General features: G+C 40.1%; 1 long non-coding RNA gene across 1 annotated transcript; it reads right to left on the reverse strand.

Moving 5' to 3' along the window:
- Positions 1-562: 562 nt before the first annotated feature.
- LOC137124522 (uncharacterized) lies at positions 563-23,463 on the reverse strand. The gene is made up of 4 exons (XR_010913977.1): positions 23,122-23,463; positions 4,399-4,499; positions 4,034-4,117; positions 563-3,952 (listed from the first exon to the last, which is right to left on the reverse strand). It is a non-coding gene; the product is annotated as an uncharacterized lncRNA (long non-coding RNA).
- Between the last annotated feature and the right edge of the window lie 138 nt (positions 23,464-23,601).

Genomic DNA, 23,601 nt, shown 5'->3' on the forward strand with positions numbered 1-23,601 from the left:
CCCAGAACATTTGTGGCTCATCCTGCTGATGAGCGGTTTCCATCTCCTCATGTGGCCTCTGTATTTCTTCAGATGATGGATTTTAATACTTTCAAACTGCTGTGTAGAGGTTGTTGCTGATGTCACTGACTGTGGTTTTTGGGTTCTTAGACCCTTCGTTGGTCTTCATGTTAATGTATTTTTTTAACAACAGTTAAAACCCGGGGTTAAAACAAAGAGTAGTCATTTAGAACAATTAATAGATTTATCGATCTATTTCTTTACTTCTGGAACAGATCAAATATGGATGATCAGATACAAACCGTGCTGTGTTTTATCAAAGTGTAAATACAATCAAATAAAACTGAAATTCTGAACATTTGCAATGCAAATGTCCTGGTGTTCCAATACTTTTGGAAAGGACCGTAGATATTAGATTTACAGCAGCATTGGAAACGTTTACGCAGAAACACTAAGGAAACATGATGTTTTGTCGATTACTGCAAATCTGTCTTTATTATGAATTTAATCATCATCATTGAAGCCATTTCTGTGGAAACTATACAGTTTTTTTTTGTGTGTACATGTTACTGCACATGCCCAAATATAAACCTTTAATATCCCGATTAATAAAGATCAATGAGGAGCATGATGTACATGATGTCTCCATACTAACATTATTTTAACTTCCTTTAAACTAGAGCAAACACAAATCAGGGAAAAATGCACCAAATACAAATACATAAAAACATCCAGATTAGGTTCAAACTGTGTGTTAGTATTGATCAACTCCTGTATCAATCAGCTTGTATTGACAAAGCCATTAACACTAATCAGAGGTGGAAGTGCTGATTGATCAGCCTCTGGAAGCTCAAGGAGACAGCAGTTTGTGTTGCCACAACGTGTAGTTATGTTCCTGGGAAGTAGGACTAGAACCTAATATCGTGGTTCTGCAACATTTTTTCTTTATCAGAAATATTGATAAAATTGTCCTTAATAACATCAAATGTCAGTCGTGCTCTGTTGAGTCTCACGGACACATGCTTCTGTAAAAATGCTGCTAAAGGCTCTTGCAACCTGATCACCTGTGAGAAGTTTTGCTGTGTTTTTTCAGCCTGGTGGATCAGCAGGTGGTTATCTGCCGCTCACCAGCAGCCTGTTAGCGGGTCCATTCACATGCTCATATCAGTTAATTAGCACCGACTAAATCTCTCAGACTAATCTGCCTGCATTCATGTGCCAATGCAGCCATCCCTCAACTTAAGTAGTTGTCATTTCCTTTTGTCTTTAATGCCTCTCGGTTGCAAAACTGCCACATGCCAGGAGTCGTGATGCATCCCACAAACTCCTGTGTGGCTCAAACAGGAAAAGGATTTTGTGCTTTAGTTACGCCAATAGTTTATCACGTTTACATTAGATTTTCTTAATTTTCATGCTGTTCTTTGCTTGTACTCTGAATTATTATTATTATTACTAAAGTCCTCCAAATTACCACAGTGATGCATGTCACATGTCTCAGCTGATTATCAGACAGTAACCACTGAACATGCAAAAAACTGCAGAGTGCTGAGATTGCAAGATTTTTACTCTGAAATTTAAATCTGATTTCTCCTTAATGTCTCTGCAACATCTTCATAGTAGAACAACTTATTTTGTTTAACGGTGTGTCCTGAATTTCCCCACAGGGATCAAAAGTTCATTTTAACTGTATTTTTATTAACTTTATTGCTCATTTATGGGCTGAAATATTTCGTCCCTGCTGGAATCTTTCTCCCCCGACACTTCTGTGTCCTAATGGAGTTGGTTGAGCCATTAGCTGAGCAGATTGATTCATTACGCTAATGTGAGTCTAACCCTGTTGGCCCTGTTGAAATGCGTGCAATATGACACTCCTCAAATTTGTTCTAACACATGCCCTGGGGAGCTAAACACAGCCGCTGCTAATGGGGGAGGTGGAGCCAATTATGCAGAGAAGAGCTGACTGTCAACAGCTATTAGGACGATATCTGCTCTGTGTGTGTGTGCTATCAGCCGGCCTCCTCCTCTTCAAACACAACAATCTCACAGCTTCACTGAAAGCCGCTCAAAACAGTCCCATGTGTAAAAGCACATCCCCAGGTATCCTGATGGGAAAACGTCCTTGAGCTCATTGCTGCCTTTTCAGCCCGTGCAGCCGTTATTTTATTGACCAGAATTAGAGTCACTTCATTTTGCAGCAAAACAGAAATAAACATCGGCAACTGTGAATTTATTACGTTTATAACCTCACGAGAGAAAACAAATATAAATATGCATATAAAAGCATCAGCATCACCACTGTCAGCATGTAATAGATTTTTATGTAAGCAAGCTGTGTATTACACATAAGCACATGTAGTGTTAAAATACCATTTTATATATCGTATGTAGTTTTGTTTTAAAAATTTTGTCCAAACCAGAAAAAATGCCATATATGATCATCTTACTATTAGGACTGGACACGTATACGGCAGCTCATTAGTGTCAAAATGTAACACCAAATTAAAATAAACTCAAGTTTATTATAAAGCTCAAAATTACAAATTTGCCTCAAGGGAAAAATTAACAATGTTCAATGGCTCCGCTTTAAAAAAGCCTTTGTTAAGTTTAAACATCACACGTGTGACCTGCAGCAAAAAAAAATGCATGACAATAAAAATCCAAAAGTCCTTGTCATGACCAACTGAAAAACACAAACACTCAGATCAAGCTAAGAAACGGATTTAAACTTTTATTTAAACCCAGAATGCAGCATATATGTCTATATCAGTTGATTCTGTTACAGCTTAGTATTTAACATGTAGAAACTGCAGATTTGTTCAAATGCTTTAAAGTCAGTGACCAAACAGAGTGTGTCCATAGTGCAGCATTTCACATTTAATGCCACAGTAAAAGGGGTTTGGTATTTTTGCGGTTTGAGTCGTCCTCATGAGCAGCTGTTCAGGGCTTTTGTTTACAAGCCGAAACAGCAAATTTACCATCAGACACCAAAATGTAATTTTTGCTGATATTTTACAGTAATATTACACGAATTTACACAAATATAACTGCATGGTTTTATGTACCTCTGAAGGTTAATTTTTACTTTGGTGTCAAATCAAAGATCCTTATGTCGTGGCCTGACATTAAACCTGGGACGACCGGAGCAGTTTGCACCGGTTGGCAGGTGCAGAAGTCTCCCGAAGAGCTACAGAATTTTCTCATTGCTATATTCCTTCCCAGGAATATAACTACACGTTGTGGCAACAAAAACTGCAAACTGTGATTTGTCCACTCAGTCCTTCTGCCTCAGTGTGTTCAGTGGATGTGTGGACGATCTCCTCTCTTATCTCCTCTCTTTCTTGCCTGGCAGTAATTTTAGTAAAAGTACCTGCTGTTCAACTCAGTGTTAGTCACAAAAAATACTAACAAAATCATCACAGTGGCAAAGAAGCTCAACACGATACCACAGAAATCCCACAGCCTCCTACTGGTTTGGTGTAATTGCAGCATGACACAGACACACTAGTGCACAAATGATCAAAACAGCATAGATTCAGGATTCGACACACACGTATCAATCAAGTTTCAGTTCCTAGATGCTAAGCTTACACTTGTGCAAAAAGGGGCCCTCAAGTATCCTGCATTGATGCATGTTATCAAAAATTAATGCTACGCGTACAATTGATGCCATCCCAAGTTTTGCCGTTGGAACAGGATTAAAGATCTTAGCAGCAGCTTTAAATCACAGCAATAGTAGTAAAAACCACCCACATCTACATGGATGTAATTTCTTACATTGTTGCTGTTTTTGTGCTGTGATCTCAACAGAAACCTCTTCAAGTGTTGCTACGTCTTCTATGTGGTTCTATGTTGTGGAAATGCAGAAGTTCATGTGGAAGAAATGCCGTTGTTGGTCAGATATGCTTAGGCCCAAGTCTGCCCCCCTGCGGCTGACTTTTCAAATCCTCCAGACCTTTACAAAACACAAAAAGAATAATAGGAACAAGGATGCTGATGCTGTCAACGCATGCACACTGCTAAACATCAAGCCTACCTTCGGCCTAAAGCGTTGCATTTCTTGTAGTTTCTGGGATGAGACATGAAGTTAAACAGTCCAGCAACTGAGGATTCAGAGACACTGTGGAAAAAAAAACAGAGATGTAAATTACCTTTGTTAAAAGTTAGCATACCACCAAAGTTAGTCTACAGCTCATATTTTAAAATTAAATTGTTACTACATACTGGTGCTCTTATCATCCATCCAGCCAAAGAAATCAATGATTTTGTTTTTGTGTGTGTGTGTCTATATTATATGTATGTCTATATTTTAGTCATCACAACTATAATTAATAGAAATGTACAAATCTACCATAACAAGATCCAAGTCGTTTTAAAGTTTCAGTGTGCTCCAACACTCACCTTCACATGGAGAGGTGCAGCAGAAGCCTCCCATGACTGAACAGCACTCGCAGCTGTGCAGAGATATTCATATTTAAAGGCTGTTTTGAGCCAGGCTCCCACTAATGACCAATCAGAGGAAAGCAACAGTCAGCATCTGACGTTTTGATAACTACAACTATCCAAAGGGTGGTGGAGTGTGAAGAGCAAAGCAAAGCTTTATCCGAGCAGGATTAGGGAGGACTTATTCGAGTCTGTAGCTTTATATCATACTTTTTATTTAACATTTAAGGTTGGAAGGAAATTTGATGTCTAGAGAAAGACAAGAAACTACTACAGTGATAAAAACCAATCAAGCAATCAACCTTGTGTCTGATGTGTATCAGAGTACACACACTTGGCTGGAGGCATGTGGTCATTCCACAACTAGTGACTGGGAAAGAGATAAACAGGAGGAAAAACATCCGAATATACAGGAACTGAAGCCACATAGCCACTGAGGAAGAGTCACGATGTGGTTCAGTCCTGAGAAGAGGAAGACGACATGAAGAAACAAACTTTGAGTGAAACCACAGGTCTTTATTCCTGGTTCCTTGCCTGGTTTTATTTCCCATGTGAGGGTCTGCACCAGAGTGTGCAGCGGATGGAGATGATGTTTGTTGTTGTGGACGTGGGGTTGGGTGTCGTTATTTACCTGTAGCTGAAGGGGCTTTCAGCTCCCTGTTGGCCACGGATTAACATGGTGCCCCCCCCACCCACTGCTCTGTCAACAGTCATCCTGACTCAAGAGCCCTGAGGAACATATGGTCTCCAGCTCGAGTGCCACAGCTGTCGAAATGAGGTGAAATGACCTCCAACGCTGGCTGCGACTGAAGCCACTACAGTATGATTGTTAGACTGGAGGGTGCTGGAAGACCCTGAGAAGACAACTCGGGTCCGAACCCATCTCCACACTGATGTAAATATTCAGAAATAAAACATTAAAATACATTTGCAAAACACTACTCAAACAGGAGACATTGTCCATGTTCAGATAAATCAACATTTGATGCTCTAGTGAATATTTGGAAGCAGCATCCTCACTATCATATGCAACTAAATCGTTTTTGTAGGAAACCAAATACATTGAACATATCTTCCAATGCAACACACGTTATGAACTGTGGACTACTACTACTACTACTACTACTACTACTACTACTACTACTACTACTACTACTACTACTACTACTACTACTAGGCTAATTCAAGTATTTAGATGTTTAGAAATTTGATTTATAGAAGATTCAGAATAAGTGTTTAGTGTTTGTTTCTACATTGCTTGTCGTAAAGAATTCGATTGATTCACAGGTTTAAAAAGTTGAGACATTGAGTGACTTACAATAAGTTGCACAGGACCAAGCAATGATCTGCGAGATTACTGGATTTTTAATTTAATGCAGCATGAACACTGTTAATCCATTTATTGATCACCACAACATTGGTCTCCATTTCTCTTCTCAAGTTGTAAAAGTCTTTACTCTTGAATTGACTTCAATGTAATAATGTATAAAGCTCTGTCCTGTGGTCAGGACTGTGCTCCTACAGCAGGAGACTCAACATTTATGTGTGTGAAAATATGTTTCAAACTATTAGATTCTTCTTTGTTACTTATCAATTTGTCTTGATTCAACTTATTTCCTTGTTTGACAAATAAAAGCCTGGAACGTGGCCTAACGTTACTTGGTTTTACAGGCAGAAGAAAAAGGCAAAACCTTGAAAACATGGACTTTTTCAAAGACTCCTCAACATCATGAGCAGTCACTTCAGTCCTGAATCAGAATGTGTTGGCTGCAGCTCATCAAACCTTAATGAACCTTGTGTGAATATTAGCCTCATTTCAGGAGGGAGCTCCTCAAAACATGCGGATCATTTTAAGCTCCTTTCACTCGGAAGCCTTTAAGAACACTTGAGTATCAGGTAAACCAGTTCAGCAGGTGAACTCTCAGAGGCTCCACCCTCGTTTGAGAATTGTTTTGCCGGCTGTTTCCTGCCTTGTTTGCTCATTTGTCTGAACAAGGGGGCTAAAAAGGGACTCCGTGTCCAGATTGCAGTACATCTGCTGTTTTTGCCGAGGCCTGGCCGCTACGCCACGCAGGTGCTGCTCCTTCCCCCCTGAAGGCCACATTCTTCTATAGCCATGTGCTGCCTGAGCAAACTGCGCTTGTGAGCAGGCCTGTCCCAACGCTGACTGGCCACTGCCCCGGCAACATGCATTGTTGCTCTATGCAAATCTGCTCACACTGGGACAGAGACTTTGGGAGGGGGTATCCTGAGCTCAGGAGCCGGGATAGAGAACGGAGGCCGGCCAATAAATGAAAGTTTGCCTTAAATCCTCGGGATAATAGAAGCAGAGGTTGGGGCCGAGCCTCGAAGCCGAGATAAACAGAGGGATTACTCCTCGGTTTTGCATCACTCACTCTCCTCTGGGTGGCCCTTAACCGTCGGGAAAGCGAAGAGGGGAGAGGGGGTGGCGAGAGAAGAAAAAACGTTTAACGCATGGACATTCACACAGCACATAGGGGGAAAGAAGTGAGCCTAATTCCATCAAAGACTAAAAAAATTAGCAATTAATTTATTCCAACCTCCCGCCCCTGCTCCTTTTCTATTTTCAGCCCAATTGTTGGTGAGTTCTGCAACATCTGGTCCAGAACAGTCACTGTGCCTGATGACTGATGCACCCTCCATTAAAGTAAAATAGCGGAGAAAATCTTCCCTTTTTCATTCATTTCTTGTCCATGGGAGATTAGTTTGGTACGATGTGAAAAGTAATCATTAAAAATGTTGCTCTTTTTGCAGGCCATGCATAACCACGGCGGGCAGTGCCTTTATTTGCAATTGTAATTTAAAGAATAATTAAAGAAGTTAAATGATTCTGTAAATGTAGAACAACTCGAGTCTTTGTGCTCAAGGGTGCATGAACCTGTGCCTTATGGCTGGTTGCGCTGATAAACTCAGTAATGAAAGAATGCGGCGCCACACTAATGGCAAATTTTGAAGTGTTTTGGATTTGCTCACTCTCCTGTCCTCGCCTCACGCTCTTTCTGATGCCCGACTTTAATTTGAGAGACAGAAGGTGACAAGGAGCATTTTTGACAAATGATCAAAATAATGGACAGAATGATTCACTGACGGGCTTCGTTTAATGACAGAGAAAAGGCAAAAGTGACACTCAAACATGTAAACAAAGAGATTATTAGAGATATGATTGAAGATGAGTGTGAGCTGAGAGCAAAAACCCACCATCCAACATTAAAAACTCATATCCACTTCAGGTAGCTTCTGGTAACTAACCACTATTTACTAAAGTAATCAGGCTCCAAATGTCTTGTTTTCTCTACCCAACAGTCCAGAACCCAAGTGTTTTCACTTTACTGTGATGTAAGACAAGAAGCAGCACATTTTCCCCCCGGAGAAGCTGGAAACGATAAATATTTGATAGTCTTTAGAAATCAGAATATTTACAGACGAAATTTTCTCTCTAATGACAAATTGATGGTATTTTACTATTTGAATTAGAACATGTGTGCAGATGAGATGATATGTGCATGAATCTACCTGCATGTCACATTTTAAAATACTATAAAAATGATTTTTTTTCTTTGATATTCTTCAATATAAATAATACAGTATAAAAATGTGTACTTTTTATTAAATTGAATTAATTTAAACCAGTATTTGCTTTTTAAACACTGAAGTTTTAAGTTGCATCAAATTAACGGGAAAATAAATCTCTAGACTCAGCATCTTGAAATCGTTTTGGATAAATTGGTGAGAGGAGCAGGAATGGCCTCATATCAGTAACATCAGTCTGCTTTTGAGCTGCAGCACTAGCAGCTTATATCCACCTCCCCATCCCCAACACACACACACACACACACACACACACACCAGCAGTTCTCGTGGAAATGAGCTGTTGACATTATTTAGGGTCAATGATATCGAGGCCAACTGCTGGGATTTAGCAGATAAACCATTTCACTGAGACTTACATCCATTACACATTTTATTACATCTGTTAGCCGCTTAGTGGCCGAATGGATCCCATATTCCATCAGAAAATGTTTGGAAACACGGTTTGCAAGAAAAAAAAAACTTAACAAAATCATTACTGAACTAGATGAGTAAAAACTGCATGTCTGTAAATTCCCGTTGTGTGGAGGTGACCTTGAAGGCAGCGGTTGTCCTGCACACGACCAAGGTGTCACTGTGGTTAAGTGAGGTGGAGCTGCAGCCATTCCTGGGGGGTCCATCAGCAGTTTCTAACAAATACAGCTTTTGGTTGTGTTTTGTAATATGGTCATCATGTGAGCAGCATCCTCGTTATTTCCATTACAGGTTGGAGTGTAATTAAATATTTTACATAAAGGAAACATCTGGTTGAGTCAGACTGAACAAAGCTAAAGAGCAGAGGATGATGTGCTGTTAGAAGCTACTGCTCTGTGTACAACAAGCTCCGGTTTTATTCTCAGTTACCCTTAATTCTATGTAGACACACAACAGCTGTTTAAGTCAGAGAGACTCAGCTCTGTACAGGTTTAGGTTCTGGATAAAATTTCACCTGAGATTAGCTTATGTGACCCAGAAAGAAACATGGATCAAGGAGCAATGTAAACTACAATTTTACGGATTAGGGGGTCATGTTTAAGATGTAGGCAGTTCCAGTAGAAACGAACAGGAGGAGGGAGGTATAGGCTCATGTCCTAGAACGATGCAATGGACGATGGACAGCTACATTCCCTGAAACAACCACTGTGCAGCACTTTCTGTAATTTTGTGATTTTAATTTCCATGAGTAAAAAAACAGAGGTAGTTCTTTTATTTGTAAATCCATATTTGCAGATTTAAATATAAGATCATTTAGACTCATTTGTTGGTTACATGTCCACACACGGCCCACCCACCATTCATCACTGCCGTTTTGGAACATCTGAAGTCATCATTACAGGAGAGCACCAGAGGGCACAAGTACAATGTTTGTCTCATCTGGGATGAGCCTCAGACTTCCTGTCTTTCCACATTTCAGTGACACACTGCAAGTTTTACTTGAATTGTAATGAATTTAATTCCTGGATTTGTGGATAAAGTCAATTTACTGTTATCATAAACTGAACCGTAGCAGCATTTTTTTTAAAAACGTATGTAAAGTGTTGTTTGTTTTTCTTTATTCATTAGGCTGTTTGTCACTTCTATACCTAATATTTAAGCGTTAGAATGATTTTAGCCTACAGGGTTTGTAATGAACCCTAACGAGATGCGTAGCCTAAAAGAAAATCCTCTCTTGATAACAGAAATCTAAATTTACGTGGCATTTTCGAGCCATCAGCAGGGCACTTTTGACTTGAGGCATCAGTGCGAACACTTGTGCAAATTGTAATTAAAGTATAATTACTTCAAGATGACATGTTTAAGTGAGGATAATAATTAGAAGTTGTACTTTTGTCCAGGAACTTCCCTGCCTGAACTTTAATTACTAACCTTAAATCCATCCCTGCCTGCCCAAGTACATATTAGCCACATAACGTGCAACTACATCCAGGTCGTACTAGCTCGATCACTTTTCTACGACAAAAGTAAAAAATTGTGTTCTTTTGCACAACTGGTTTGTTTTCAGCTACCTAACTTACTAAATCTAGCAAATATGACAAAACACTAAAATGCCTAAAGGGTTTAATGCAGTGCTTGTCAGAACAGGAGGAGCAAGTTTAACTAATAATATCACGCTGAGTTAGCACCAAAAAAGTATGTAGTTATATTAGTAGCAGAGTGACGAGGGAAAAGGTTTGACAGACAAGTCTGAACTTTACACAAAACCACACTGACTGTATTAAAACACAGTTTGCACTGTGGTCCTGTTCTCCAAATGGATTAATAAATAAATGGTAGAAGTCTGGTCATCTGCAGAATTGTTTGAAAATATAATTGATTTAATTTGTGTAATTACTTTTTGTAATCTAATCCATGTTTATGACATGTTAAAATAGTGGAGAGTCCGATTTTATAATAATTTACAAGCTTGAATTTTACCCAAGAAATTGTCTAGATGTCTATGAGTTTGACCAAAAACAATTTTCTGTGGGTTCAGTTTTGGTGGTAAAATTCAAAAATGATTAGCAAAGCTTTGAACAAAGTGTTCAAATGTTTTGTAGGTTTTCTTCTAGAATCCACACCTTACATGACTTAATTGAGTTTCATCAGGTAATTTCACTTTAATTTCGACGTGAACCTGTCCACCTGCTGTCAAAGTCCAGGACAGCGATGACACCGCCTCTTCCCATGATCCTCTTGGCAAAGTCCCGCAGAGGAAAGGACTCTGACATGAAAAAAAATCTTGAAAGAACACAAAGGCACAAAGAGCCGGAGGGCGCAGCGGCAGAGACGGCCATCTCTGGCCCGACAGAGGACTCGGCCTCGCCATAGAGCCGGGCCACTCCAATTCTGAGCGAATGCTAATGAGATTGCTCTGATCCCTCCGGTGCTTCCCATGTTTTCAACACCTTCAAGGACCACATGGCGCTCGTAGCATAAAGACAACTAAATGAGAAATCTGAGCGTTGTTTTGTAATGCTGGGGGCCTCTTCGCTTTTCAACCTGGCCGCCCATTCAGTGTACCTCCCCGAAAAGAAATGATAAGAAAGAGTGTGCTACAGGGGGTGTGGATGCGTAAACTTTTCAGGAAAATGGTGTATTTGCGAACCTGAAGTAATAATTTATGGCCACGCAAGGGCGAAGCCTTTGACGCAGGAAGAATCACAGGTTTGGAATTTGAAAAGGAGGGAAGAGAAAGGGAAGGGAGATGCTCAAATTTGGAGGCTGTTTTCTCACAACCGCTGTAATGAGATCACTAACATCTTGAGCCGGCCTCCACTATAGCCGCCAAACAACAGGCTCCCAGATGAAAGGTGAATGGGCCTAGGTTCCCGCTGGCTTGTTCAGAAGCACTTTAATAGCACAGCACCCTGTGAAAGGTTCCTGGGCAGTAGCTCATATCAGCGGCGAAGCACACGGCTTAATAGGATGATGCCTTTTGGCTTTTGTCATGAGATGATTAAGGGCTTCGTTGTCACTGGTGCCTGTTGAGCACAAGGCACTAGAGTCCATTCTGTCAGGCTTATTGTCTGGGTCTGTGTGGTAGAAAGAAGGCCTTTTGATGAAAACACCTTTCAGGGACCTATCAGGTGAGCTCTACTTCAGTGTCTCGCATCCACAGCTCCTTCAAAGTACCTCAAGTGCTTTGTTTTCCTCTAAAGACCCTTGAATCTGTCATTGTCTTCAGTTGGAGATGAACGCCACAGCGGGGAGCAGCAGAGGGATGAAACTTGCTGGTAATGGTCCTTGAACAAAGATAATATGTGTGCATGTCTGTAATTAATTTACCTGTCTTTTGTTACCTGTGCAGTGAGTGTCCAGGTGGGACGCTGCATATTTAGCGTTTTTAAAGTTTAAAAAAATTAGTATCAATCTAAAGTCTAAATTGTAACCAGACATTTACTAATCATCTAAAACTCCTCCTGACAATACAAGTTATCTTGTGTTTTTCAGTAATTATGTCTTTTAAAGAGTCTTTATTTATCGGGACACTGACGCTCTTTGAAAGCGAATCACTTTTTTCAGTATCTGACACGGAGACATTTAAGAGATCCGTCACGTTTAGTGAGATCCCCGGGGAAAAACACAAATGAAAAGCCCTTTAAATTACCTCTTTTTTTGGCTTCAAATAAATGAAAGATTGGACGCTGTATGTTGGCCATAGTGTAGCACAGAGAGCAGCCGACACAATGGGATGAATGTTGGCCAGATTGACATTAAACAGAGAATGTAATATGTCCATTTTTTGCAATCAATGCAGGTCCTTTCAATCAGGAGAGCTTTGTACTCAGGATTGGTTTTGGTGACTTAAGAAGCTAGACTCCCTTCGTACCCCCACCATCTGCAGCTGCACCCTACCCTTCACCCACCTTTACCCCCTCCAAACCCCCCTTGCAAGGATACTGCCAGCCTTTTCACTCTCTCCTAACAAGGCAGCTCCAAAGCACAGGCCCACTCCAAGTAATTAAATCAATCCCTTTGTGTTTCCCAATATTCCCCTTCAGTGGGTGACTGCCCAAGTTCTGATTATGGGTCTTCATGCATATTCAGGCTGAAGCTACAACTTGTCTAGAACAACCTCTTACTTTTTATTTTCACACACGGGCAGTCAACATGCACAATCTTCCTTTTATGACCCTAAACTTTTTCTACATACATCCCAGGATCCACACTTAGCTCCAGCAGAATAGTGAGATGAGGATTGGTCACTGACTCTCGAGGCTAAGGCATATTTAAGAGAAAGCCATAAGATGAGGAGGAAAGTAGGGTCGGAGCCCAAAAGACAAATTGGATTAGCAAGTATTGGATTAAAGGTAAAACGGAGGAATAACAAACAAGAAAAGCCGCCTGTGATCACAGGGTTTAATATATTTCTTTTCCTCTCCGAACCCTTTCTTCTCTCCCTCCCCCTTTTCCGTCTTTCTTTCCGAGTAAAGATCCTAGGCTTAAGACAGACTTATTAAAACTGGGATTAATTTGTAATGCCCCTCTAACCCTCAGGGTCAACTAAAGATTTGTTATCTAAAGCAAACAGGAAAAATGTACTATAAAAACACAACGAGGGCTTTAAAGCCGTGTCTGTGGGGCTTTTGTGAGATTTGGCTTTGTACGAAAGGTGTTATCCCTGAGATATTTCTTTGAGCAGGGAAAGGAAGAATAATAATAATTATTGCACAAATCTTTGCAATTATGAAGCTTTTGCCTTTTAAAAAAGCTTTAAAAACTGATAGATCATTGAAAAGACTGTAAACAAAACGGTTCCACGTGCACAAGGTGCTGATTTAATCAAATTTATTATCTGTGTTCTTGATTTTAAAAATGGCGTATTATAAAAAAGGAGGAGAAACAAACACTGTCCTCTTGTTTGATCAAGGAAATGTCGGGGTTTTGATCAGCACTTGATGAGAGGTGTTGGGAAAGGAGACCACTCTCATTAGCCTTATCTTTTTAATGTAGCACTGGCTCAGATTGTGATCTTAATCTTATTTGGTTATGGAGGCTTCGTTCACTCTGACAAGCACAAAGACCTTTGGGGAACAAATCCAGAGGCTTTGCAAGAAAGAAAGAAAAAAATAAATCAGCGCCCTGTTTTCTGCAATGGCTTTTGGGTTTGCTCCTCGGGGTCGTGGTTCAAGGGGCCACGTTGACCGGCGGTAGAGCTGAGAAGCTTAAATCTCCTGGTCATTTGCCTGTTCTTGTTTTGTTCTTTGCTTTCCCCTCACTGGCTCCTCAAATTCGTATTTCTGTTCCAAGAACAACTATGTGTCCGAGCAGAATTTATTGACACTTGTGAAAGATAAATCTTTCAAAACATAATGATACACTTTTACAGCTGCCGAAACATTTTAAGGAAATGAATGATGACAATGTGCTTAAAGGTGATATGCTGTCACTGACTGAGTGTAATTTGAGGAGTCTGTCAACGTTCAGTCATCTTACAGGTTATCTCATGTTTTTATTTCGTTCTTGGTAAATCTTTGTTGCACTTGATTGACTTTTGTTATCCGTTATCCATCTGTGATTTTTTGCAGTGCTCTAGTACATAGCATTTGCATCTCAAGCTGACAGAACACACATAATTACTTTTGTTTAGTTTGAAAAAGGTCAGATTTAAATTTTTGCTGAAGTCATCATTTGTCCAAAAAGTATTAAAAAAAACAGCAGCCTGTGACATTTTTCTTTGGTTCAAGCAGTTCCAGCCATTTTTAAATGGTTGCATATGCACCGTTGCGGTCACTTACACTACTCACAAAAAGTTAAAGATATTCGACCTGAGGTTTCAGATTGCACCTGCAATGCACTATAACCTTTACAGGTGGACTTCATTTGACCTTCTTTAAACTTTTGAAAGCACATGTCCAACTGTTTATTGTTTCAGTACTTATTGCATAACATGCTGTTTTCTAATTAGATGACTAACCGCAAAAATCACAACGTGATTCATGGATTGTGTCTGGTCCACAAGACATTGAGACATTACCATTGTGGTTTACCCACCACTGCTGTTAGCTTTAGTTTTAATAAATTGTTTGAGATGGAGAAGTTACCATTGCATGCTGCTGCTTCCATGATACAATCTCCCTCTAGTAGGAACTTTATACATTTAACTTTTTGTGAGTGGTCGACTTCCGAACGCTGCTTGGACACAACTTGCATCAAGTATGTTCCGTTCAGTTCTGTGAACAACAAAAAACTTAAAGAAGTAAAGATCTTAACTTTGGTAGCAAATTTAAAGTAATCCAGTCAGAGGAAGCTGTGTTTTCCATTCCCCACAGCAGGGTTTAACGGAAACTTTCCAGGCCGTGTTTCAAACTTTCCACTCTGTGTTTTTATAGAATTAACATGAACCAGATATTTTTTCCATCCACCTCCCTTAAAAATGTAAACGTCGGTTCTTTTTCCAAATGCTGAAATAACAGCTCAGTAGTGAAACTATACTACATTAAGTGTTGCATTGTAAAAAGGTCACACACTTCCCTTTCCACTAGCCCCTGTGTTGCCTACTATTAACAATGTTCTAGTTGAAGTATTGTTTGAGATGTCATTTTTGAGTTGTTCTGATGATTTACTTGTCGGTTGGTTGGGAGGAATGTTCCCTGTGTTTCATTGTGGTGTGGATCAGCAGGGTAAGGATGGGTTGTATGATGTTCAGAGTGGATTTACTCTCCCTAATGGATACAATTGTATAGGGATGTAGGTACAGCCATTGTTAGTTGGCACTGGTTGCACTAAATGAGATATGTAGTCTGTATATTAATAGTCCGTTTTGAATATGGGAATTGTCAGGTGATTGAGCTCACTTCATGCTTACCTGTGCAGGTGGTGGGTTCTACTTTGGTGAGAGCATAAAATGCAAAGTAGTTAATTAGAGGGTTTTGTTTTCCAGCTTGCTGTGAGTCTTGTTTGCTTTGCTGTATTTAATTTAAGTTTGGTTGATTGTCTGAGATTTGAGTTTTGCCTCTGTTTAGTATTTTTTAAATAAAAACCACAGTTTTGTAATTGTTTTGCTGTGGTTGTGAGTCCCTTTGTGTTCATGTTGTTTCTTTTAACTGGGCTTTTTCAAACATGAAGTACCTTAAGATACTCTGGCCCATGCCACCCCCCCCCCCCCCCCCCCCCGACCTCTCGGGCCCCTGCTTGGTGGACCCAGTCACTAATCAATGCATAAACATATAGAAATAAAGACTCTAATATGCATTTTTTTTCTTGGTCTGGAAAAATTATCATTGGCTGGTAGCAAAGGGCCTTGAACAGTGTGACTGCTGTAGATGTAGACTAACTAGAACACACTGCTATTTCTTCTATTTCTTTCTGGTCTATTTCTTCTCGTGTTTCTACCTTGAGGACAAACAATGACATTACATGGAAAATAGCATTTAATTCAGTGTGTGGAGCCGTAGCATGTTGGTATATGTTGACTGTGGGTGGCCTCCTTGAGAATCAAACTGTGGTGTCAATGCATTCATAAACAATGTAATTTCTATTTTGGTTCAAAAGCTTCTTGACCTGTTGAACAACAGTAGAAGAAATGGGTGACTCCTCTTCACACAGCCTGAATCTTTCATCCTTGCCACAGAAAGTGAGATCAATGTCTTTTACGTCCATTTTCTGTTTGTAATCCTCCACAAATTGCCCTCTGTTGCAGTTTGTGTATCAGCTATTTGCACTGGATTAATGTGAGTCACTGGTGGCAAGTGTTCAAATCAATGTTTATTAATGGTTTCTTTAAGTGTTTAAAGATTAAGTCATTAACATATTGATGAAGTTTTCAAAGTTGCCCAGGGAGGGAAAAGAAGCAGGAGCTGGAGAGGGTTTGACGAGCTGCTGAACTGACGCCAGCTGCCGGAAAAACAAGAGGCTGAAGAAGGGAAAAAGATGGAGGAGAGCTGTGGGTTTCCTGAGAGGACGGCATCAGGCGCTCCACTCACCGATGCACACTTTCTTCTGGTGATTCAAATTCAAAGTGTTGCCTGAGAAAATATCACTTGACACTGTGCACCCTTGAGTCGCCGGTTACATCTGGATATACATGAATATTTACAGAAGGAAACTCACATGTAAAAATGGGATTTTGTTTGCGGCGCAGTCAAGTCGGATTGATTTTACCATTCAGTAGCGACCTGCCACAGCCCTTTGGCTCACCATGGTAATTCCCTCTCTTACCTGATAAGGTACCTGATCCATAATAAATCAATTCTAATTAGTTTTATGTGTGAAGGGAGGACAGACACTGCGCTCTGCTTAGGGGACTCTGTTCACCCTGCCTCTTCCCATCATCCTTAGTTGTTTTCAGCCGCCAGTCATCTGCGCACCTGATATCAGTTAATCTCCTGATTATTAAGTGCGGATTATTGACAGGGGGAAGCGGCTGCTTTTTGGCGCTGCCTCTTGTATCAAGCACATGCAGGATTTGTATCCTTGGCACTGTTTGTTTGTGAGAGGCTGGTTTAAGCATGTCCTCAAACTTCTGCTGATAAAAGTGTCCCGACAGTCCGACAAATTGTAAAACTGATGGAATCTGAAGGGGTGTTTGAGGCCACTGCTCGCCTCTCTGCAGGACATTCTACTGATTAATGTTCAGTGAGTGTCACATCTGGAAAGTCTGAGAGTTTGTGTTGTGACCTGTCCAACACCTTAACTTAACTCTAGTTATGGTCTGCTGGTGATTTTCTTCTGATTTTTAGATTAACAACATGAAAATCATTGTGATTTTTGTGAATATTTTTGTAAACAGATGTTAAACATACACGAGTGACTTTTCTACATTGGGACACTTCCATGCTGGAATGTAACAAAGACTGAAGTAGCAGAATATCTGATCAGTTTGCAAGTATTTTCCTTTTGTCACCTTTTTCCTATTTTTTAAAATGCAATTTAGTTTTATAGGTCAAAAGAAATACAGGTTCCTTCACAGCTGCTCTGATCCAGCTGCTGGTGCTGTGGTTTTCTATACAAGTGTAAAAGACTATATCATAAGAAAACATATATGCTGCACAGAAGGAGCTGCATTGTTTGGCTCTCAATCACTTGCTCAAAGATGACTGTCCAAGGAAGATCAACCATTAAGTTGTGAAAACTAAACGACTTAAAGCTGGGAAGGAGACAGTGGTGTCTCTTTCCAGGGGAACATCTTGAATATATATACAAAGAGGCAGGGCTCAGCACAGCAGCGGTACATCACAAACGTTTCAGCATTCAATTGGATTCTGAAACAAAGTGCTTTCAAACTGAATTCATGACTTCATTTGAGACACGATATTCGGACTATGCTTTTATTCTGAAATTACGTCCCAATCCCTATTTGAATAGTTAATCAGAGCGACAAGGAGACTTCCACTGCATCTTTTTTTCACACTCAAAGCGGCTAGAAACACTTTGTGTACAGCAGGACATCACATTTCAACAATACTAGATGTTTGTTTCTGCTGGTCAAGCAAGTTCTAATACAAAATTTTTATTTCCAAAATTGCATATGGGTCAATTTTTGTTAATGTGGTGCAACTACACATTTTGGAACAATGTGTCTGGCTGATGTGTTTTTATGGTCTATGATGCAGATGAACAAGCCAATCCAGGCTTCAGACTGACAACTAACCAAAGATGAGCAGAGAAGATTCAGTGTGTCACCTGTGTGATGATTGTGAACAATATTTAGAAAATTACAAAAATTGTCCCTTAACCATTTGAAATATTGAATATTTCCACCAAACTTCAAGCTAGAAAACATGCAGCCACCCCCACCCTCACCCCCTTCCATGGAGACAAGTTGTGAGTCCTCTGTTAACAATGTGCCACCGTACCTCATCTCTGCCATTGATTTTGCCACCATTTCTTTCTGTTTTGGTTCATGCTCTGTATTTGAAAGTTGATGCTCTCGTCTAAAAGACATATTCATGCATAGACTCCGCTACTTTTGTAGTCTGTGGCGGTTTTATATGATAAGCTTTTAGACGTTCAAAATCAATATGTAATCCTGTGCAGGGGCTTATCCCCAGGACTAGGCCATTTGTGAGGCTCTTTGAGCTTTGTTACAGGTCTTCTGGCAGCTCTGTGCAGCAGATTGATTAGTTGCAGTGCCAGAATCCTATCAAATGGCCGCCTGTGATGATGGAGCAAACTCTCTCAGCACCTCCAGTTGACTGGACCTGGAGATAAGGCTGGGTGGCAATGCTCTCCCTCCTGCACACTGAGGTGCAGGGAGGTAGTGCTTGTTTCTGCCCTGTGTGCCACTGTGGCTCAGAAAAGGATCAGGAGCTGTTGGAAAGGTGTGCGTTCACATTTTTGAACATTTAGCTGACTCTTATCCACTGGGAAGTGCAGATATAAGTACAGCAGAGAACGCTGACCCTTTTTACATCACCACCATCAGCAGCTAAAATTACCCGCGCTCCATTTTCCCCGGGGTGAATTTCAGCCGGAGAAAGCTGATTTTTCAGTTTACGCGTCACCAAATGTCCGCTTCCCTATGTGGCAGCACCATTTTAACGGTTCTATGGGTTGTATGAGAAGGTGGGGACACACAACCTATATGGACGTTAAGGTCGGAGGACTTGTTATGTTAAAATGCCCGAGAACCACCAGAGTATTTTGGTACCAATGTGAATGCTTACAACCAAACTGACCAACTGCTCCTTTGGCTTCTGTAAGTGAGTGTCACTACCTTTTTTCATATTTGGAACCTGAGCAGTCTTTCAGGCTCTTTCAAAAGTATTGGTTTTATCTCACATTGCAAAGGTAAAAATATTACTTCTCACACTGTGGAAAGTTGAAACCAATCCAAGATCAGTGATCACATGTGCTACATGTGACTCCTCACACAAAGGCCTGCTTTGCTAATTGTTCTTTCAAAACAGCCATTTTCCCTCAAGACATCTGGGAAATACTTTATTGCCTTCAATATTTTTCTTCTTCTTCTTTTTTTCAGGGAGGGTGATGGGAAACAGAGTCTGTGCATTCCTGCATGCCTTGCCAGCGCTCACATGGTTACCACTGCTACATATTGTTAGAGATATCTGAATGAGCGCTGGCCTTGCAAGTTTTAACGTGATTGCCTGAGGGGCAGCGGAGTGAAAGAGTGAAGAACAGAGCCAGGGAGAGGAGAGGAGAGGGGGGGCATAATCCTAAAAGGATTGGAGGTAACCCCCCCCCCCCACACACACACACACACACACACACACACATCTGAGTAATTCCCTACACACACACACCTCTGTGTTTCAGGGGGTGATGGGTACTGGATGGGTTGGATGGTACTGGATGAATAGTTTGGTGGCTCTGGTGTCTGATTTCTCCCTCCTTGGCCCCCACCCTCCCACTTCATCTTCATTGTTTGCCTTCCTAATGAGAGGGGCGGGACTACATGGCCTGTGATTGACAGCTACACACTGCTCTCTCAGTGCTCTTCACTGTGCCTCTGGAAGGAGTCGGCTGTCTTTACTGTACTTGACGTTGAAAGATGAGCCGTTTATTCGTTTCCTGTTTCTGCTCTGGCTTCTCAGATGTCTTTCGCTGTGGACTGACAGCTCTGTAAACACTGTACTAATACTGTCTCATACATGTTTTAGATGTTCAGAATCTGCTTATTGACCAAGTATATTAACACATACAAGACATTTGCTTCTGGTCCTTTTTAGCTCTGTCATTTTCAGTGGTAAACAAATACAAACTATTTAACAGGGGCAGAGGGCTGGAGGATATGATGAGGGGACATCATGTGGGGTCTTCTGCACAGTAGCATGTTCTAAAACCCAAACAAACGCAAAAAATATATGCTCCCACTTTTATTTTATAATATCGCTTAGGATTTTATGGTCCTAAAAAAGACAACAATAACTAAGATTTAAATCTTTGAAATATTTTTTTTCTAGTGATATTTGCAATAAGACCTTTCTGTTTACTGAAACTACTTTTCCTCCTGTTTGTTCTGATAGTGTTTAGAACTTTTTGTTTTTGAAAATTTTGTTTCAAATAAAATAATTCTTCATTATTCAAGCTTATTTTACAACACTGAATGAGCTGCTTCTAGAAAATGTTACAACAACTCTGCTGTTTAAGGGGCCTGATAAAGCTGACAGGGACAAAAGTGATGAGAAATAACCAAGTATGTTTACTTAAGTACATTTTAAGGGATTTCTGCTTGAGTATTTCAAAATGTATTTTTAGTCCATCACATTTATTTGATAACTCTTTCAAAATCAGATTAATAAAACTGCAGTTTAAGCATCTGACTTTAATTGTGAATTTAATAAAGTTACATAAAGTGATTATTATTTAAAAACCTGTAATCATCAAACCAGAGTATAAATTTGTTAAATCGATTTCAGCTGCAAGATTAAAATTATGAAAACAATAATCCAGTAAAATTCTATTCACTGAGACTCTTTCTGCCGAAAGAGTACTTTTACTTTTGGTACTTATTTGGTATTTTTTTGGATACCTTTGTAATATTGTAGTAATATTTTGAATGCAGGAGTTTTACCTGTTACACAGTATTTATACGCTGGAGTTTTGCTCCTTTAACTTAAGTAAATTATCTTAATTTCTTCTTCCATCACTGGCAGATGATATAGTTTTTTTTCCAGATAGTTTATTTTTTTTAGGCTTCTAATGGGGTTTGTTGACAACAGGACATAATAGAAAATCAACAGTCAGAACATAAATCATTGTCAAATCAACAAAATACCACATCGGTAAAACTGTGTTTTCTCCATTCAGTTTATAGTTAAAATAAAATTCAGCCACGTCTAACTATCGAAAGCCTTTACTGTAACTACTTCCAGAGAACTCTTCACTGTACATTAGCCCCTTCTCTTGAGTGTGAGCCACGTTTCAATAACAAGAAGTTGGTTCCTTGGGGTTTTTACTCTTCAGCCTGTGTCTGCTGCTGAATGCAGGACAAATGTGGCTGCAGGGTCAAGTGACTGTACCATCCACTGCAGTGTCAGCGCGCAGACAAGCTTCACTATCACACTTGTGAGGCCTGCAGGTCTGCAGCAGATCCAGGTCTTCCAAAGTGTGAATCCGTCACATTGCCTGGAGGTGCACAACCTCTGGTGTTTGAGTTCAGTATGATCGTTGTGACTATACATTGGCTTGAGAAAATACTCAAACCCCTTTTCCACATGTACTAACCAAAGTTAAATACTGCAGTGCTGCAAAAAAAACTGAGACACACAGCTTTATATATAAGGTCCCACAGTTGACACTGCATGCCAAGACAAAAACAAACTGAAGTTCTCTGCTGTGAGCTTCGCAGACAGTAAGAGACTGGCCAGAGTTAGTTCAGAGAAGGACAAATGCAGCCAAAAACCGAGCTGTCCTCAAAGGAAACCTGCTCCAAAGTGCATGAAACCTGAGACTGGAGCCTTTAAAATGAAATCTACAATATGACAAAGGTTTGCAAAGGAGTGTGAATAGTTTGTGAAGCTGCTGTGCAAAAAGGAATAAGGAGATGCAGACTTCAAATCAGCCAGGTATCTCCCTGCACCTCCCTGAAGGCTTTGATTTCCAGTGTTGGCACATACACAACACATACACAAATCTGTGTGTGTGTGTGTTGTTTACAGTATTTACATTTAGGAAAATACTGCTTAGTTCTTATGCAAATGTATCAGTGTGACCCGACACAGTTGTTTAACCTGTTAACAATGTTTACCTGGTTTCATTTGCATATTAGACAAGTTTGCCAAATAACACAGGAGCAGAAGAAGTTCTACTTTGCTGCTGCACACACTCCACCCTGCACTCAGGTTCACAATATAGACTTTGACCTACAGAAAACGAAAATTTATGTTTGTCATTTCATTACACGTTCATTAAAGCAAACGTTGTATTACATTATTAAAGTTTTTTTTCTTTAGAAAATGGAAAATCGAGAATCTTGACAGCCACAGCTTTACATAACAAACAAAACCACATATTATTACATCATATAAGTCCATTGCAGCTGTATTGCAACTTTCAGATGGAAACGTTCCATAGTTTAACGTGTTTTAGCCTGAAACTTTCACTGCAGCACATTGAAGAGTTAGTGTGGTGCAGACGTGTTACAGACTTATTTCCATCTGAACTTGTTATGAAGTCACAGAAAAAACTGCTATGGACTAGTCTCTCCACTGAAACTGGATCTAAACCAGAAACTACATTTTACTTTATAAGTTGCTGAAGCACTTTGCACCTTTGGAAACTAAACACTCAGAAATGTATATCTATCCCGTGTTTATCACATATTGAACAAAGTAATCTATGAATATGTGAATTCAAATCTTGCATTTATTTTTATGTGCCTTTAAATACTGAGCGAGTGTATTTAAATACACTCCCCACATGGTTTATCAATTTATGACAAAAGAAGAGAAATCACCTCAAAGATCTCTACTTATTAAGACAACCGCGACTATTTCAAATATTCACAGCAACATTTTTCTACAGATTATCACACTGACACAGCCTCCAGGAAGAATTAACATGTACATGACTCACCTCAAATGTGACAAGTAGGTGTGTTTTTACCACATTTTCGACCGCATGGAGACAGATTTCCCTTCTAGAAAAAGCTTTGTAGTAACCACAAACACTTAATTAACTAGACAGAGTTCAACTCTGAGTTTTTCTTACCTTACAGAGTCTCAGGCAGAGAGAAGATCTTTTCCTGAAGGATCCAATCAGAGTCAAAATAGACGATAGAAGCGTATTTTGCTTCTCCTCCTCTATGGGAATTCTCCTGCCCCATCTTCACCTGTCTGAGCTGCACTTTTCCTTCAGCCTGCAGGAAAAAATGGTTGGGTTTTTTTTCCCCTTTTGTTCGGGTTCTGCCCAGTTCTATTTCTGCACATCAGGTTTTGTGTGCTTTTCATAAAGTGCACAGTGTGCAACATCCAGACCGGACCCTCCTGCATGTTTAACCGACAACCTGGGATTTTATGCATCGTGCTTTTAATAAGCGCCAGCAACACAGATGAGAAGTCTCTGCAAAGCTAACCCCCACTGCTTCCAACACACAGACACACACACACACCTCTTTCGGCTTCCTGATCCCTGGATTTACAGGCTTAGTATTAAGAAAATACTCCGGCAATTTGGGATTAGAACCAAAAA

The sequence above is a fragment of the Channa argus genome, chromosome 3, assembly GCF_033026475.1.
Source record: "Channa argus isolate prfri chromosome 3, Channa argus male v1.0, whole genome shotgun sequence".
Taxonomy (NCBI): Eukaryota; Metazoa; Chordata; class Actinopteri; order Anabantiformes; family Channidae; genus Channa; species Channa argus.